This window comes from Marmota marmota, unplaced genomic scaffold (assembly GCF_001458135.2).
Source record: "Marmota marmota marmota unplaced genomic scaffold, marMar, whole genome shotgun sequence".
Lineage (NCBI taxonomy): Eukaryota > Metazoa > Chordata > Mammalia > Rodentia > Sciuridae > Marmota > Marmota marmota.
In genome coordinates this window covers 7,226,598-7,229,407 of record NW_026000102.1, presented here as the reverse complement: position 1 = coordinate 7,229,407, position 2,810 = coordinate 7,226,598, and the positions used below count along the sequence as shown (strand labels likewise).

Here is a 2,810-nt window from a genome sequence, read left to right as displayed (position 1 = left end):
CCTCCATCCATCCACTCATTCTTTTTTTCAGGATGCATACAGAGGTGAATTTTAAGAAGCTCATTTTCTCTAAATATTTCACGTGTACCCATTAACTATAATTCAATATTTCTGCACCATTTTCTTTATTTCTTTCAAGGTAAAATTTACATACTGCAAGACGCTCATGTCTGCATGGTGCCATTTGAGGAGGTTTGGCCAGGTGCACACCATGGGCCCCACCCTGGTGGAGATGCGGACACTCACCCCAGCAGCTCCTCCCTGCCCTTCCCAGCCCCCACCTTCCTGGGTGAGCACAGCTCTGCTATCCCCCACCGTGAACTCGTCTGTCCACTCCACAACTTCGGATTGCATGGCATGTGTCCTTCTGTGTCTGGCTTCTGTCCGTCAACATAAAGATTTTGAGACCCCTGTCTTTGCACGGGTTGGCGGTGCGCACGTTGTCCCTGCTGAGCGGGACACTGTCTTGACCGGCTCAGGCTGCAGTAGCAAAGCCCCTCGGGCCGGCCGCTGGTGAGTGACAGAAACCGAGTGCTCACAGTCTGCATCTGGGGAGTCCAGCCAAGACCAAGGCACTGGCAGACTGGGTGTCGGGGGAGGGCTGCCCTCTGCTCCAAGATGGCGCTTCTCAACCAGCCCTCTCGTGGTGGAAGGGGCAGGGAGCTGGCTAGGGCCTCTCCTGTAAGGGCACCGGCCCCTCATGAGGTGCAGCTCGTGACTTAACCACTTCCCACCTTTTAATCTAACACACATTAGCTTCCAACATATGAATCTGGGGCAGATGTAAACCCCAATTGCACTAGACCACAGTTTGATAGCCCATTCTCCCGTCGATGGACATGTGGACTGTTTCTATTTTAAAAAGATATTATGAATAAAATTGTTATGAACATTCTTGTCATTTTCTGGACACGCATTTTTATTTCTCTCGTGTAAACATCTTGGAGTGGGGTCGCTGGGTCATGGGGTAGTTGAATGTTTAGATTCATAATAAAACACCAAGTCTTTTCCAAAACAGCCTACCTACACGGTGGAGAATTCTGGTCACCCTGCATTCCTGCCACCATGTGGAGTCTTTTTGAATTTGAGCAGTTCTTGTCTCTGTTCCAAACACACTGTTGGCCAGGTGTGGTGGCACCTGTCATCCCAATGGCTTGGGAGCCTGAAGCCAAAGGATTGCAAATTTGAGGCCAGCCTGTGACTTAGCAAGACCCTTCCTCAAAATAGAAAATAAGAAGGGTTGGGCTGTGGCTCTGTGGCAGAGCACCCCGTACCTCAACAACCACAAACCCCAACACTGTTGGGGCCCATCAGCTAGGAATCAAACACTGTTCAAGATCTTCTACGATGGCCATAAGGAAAGTGGGCCTACACGCTTTTTCCTCTCTTCTTTTCTAGCCCTTACCTGACCTTGAACGGGAGTGACCCCCGTCCTTCAAGGTGAAACGAGGTCGGCAGCATGTGGGCCTTGGCCTGCTCCCCGGCAGACTGTGTGGCCTCGGGGCTCTCTGCAGAAGGGTGAGGTCTTCCTCTCCCGCTTTTCACATCTTGAGTTTTCTATTTCCTCCTGGGCCAGATTTGTCACTTTGTATTTTTCCAGAAATGTCTGGAGAACTTTCACCTAAAGTCTTCCTTAAAGGTCCTCGCCTGTAAGATCAGCTGGACACTGAAGATAGACCTGAGGGTCCCCCTGAGACCTCTGGTGATGGAAGAGAGGCGATGGAAGGCAGCAGGTGCCCCCAGGAAGCAGGGTCCAGGGCATCTCCAGGGCCTCCTCCCTGCATCTGGAGAGTCTGACCTGATTGTAGGAAGAGGGTGGGCAAGTTTCCCTGGGGGAAGAGCCGCGGGAACAGCTGCACTTAGTAACTCTGAGGCCTGGTGGATGCTGCGGGTGGGGCATCCTGGCCTCGGGACAGGTGTGGAAATACCTGCTTCAGGTGTGGGCAGAGGATGGTGGTACCTGCCTCTGGGTGGAGACGATGGAGGGAATGCAGTACCTGCCTCAGGTGTGTGCAGAGGCTGGAGTGGGTGGCAGTACCTGCCCCAGGGTGGAGAGGATGGAGTAGATGGTATTACCTGCCTCAGGTGTGTACTGGTGACAAGATGGATTCCCAGGGAGCAGGTGAAGGCACACCTCTTAGCGGTACTCCTTCAACGTCTGTTTCCTGCCTGCTTGCTCAGGAAACAGGTGAGGTCTCGAAGGCCACTGATCCTCCCGTGAAGGCACAAGGCAGCGTCAGAGCGGAGCTGAGGCTGTGGGATCCTGAGGGGGAGGTGGTCACCAGCCCAGCAGCATGTGCAGCCTGGCCAGCAGGCGTGAGGCTCCGGGGCCCAGAGCCTGCCCTCAGCATTTAGCCCTCCTGCCCTGCTGCGGCCCAGCTCCCAACCTGGAGAGAGTCTGGGCTGGAGCACAGGGAGAGGAAGGGGAGAGGCAGGGGGGAGAGGCAGGGGGGAGAGGCAGGGGGGAGAGGCGGGAGAGAGGCGGGGGAGAGGCCCCTGACCCAGCTGGGGCTCCAAGAGTGGCGGGGGGGCGAGTGCAGAGTCCCACGGAGTCTGAGTCCCGGGGAGTGAAATTGCAGTCGGTAGGTGAGCCCTGGTGTTGTGCTGTGTTGACGCCCAGCTTCCTGACTGGGAGAGGGTGGGGAGCGCCACCAAGAGCAGGAGCTGAAGAAGCGCATCAGGCCTCAGCGTGCGCCCTGGCACTGCAGATGTGAAGGAGTGAGATCACCAAAAGGGAGCAGGGACCTACGCCTCCCAACCAGAGGAAACCGGCAATTAGAACCAGACCCAGAAGGCCCTGAAAGAGGTCA

The 2,810-nt window shown here is 55.4% G+C and overlaps 1 long non-coding RNA gene across 3 annotated transcripts; it reads right to left on the bottom strand.

The window, feature by feature from the left end:
- Positions 1 to 901: 901 nt before the first annotated feature.
- Positions 902 to 2,212, bottom strand: LOC125610797. 3 transcript variants are annotated; one of them, XR_007340838.1, is made up of 2 exons: positions 2,077 to 2,212; positions 902 to 1,966 (listed from the first exon to the last, which is right to left on the bottom strand). It is a non-coding gene; the product is annotated as an uncharacterized LOC125610797 (long non-coding RNA). The 3 variants fall into 3 exon arrangements; XR_007340839.1 differs by having other exon boundaries at positions 902 to 1,829; XR_007340840.1 differs by having other exon boundaries at positions 902 to 1,798.
- Positions 2,213 to 2,810: the final 598 nt, after the last annotated feature.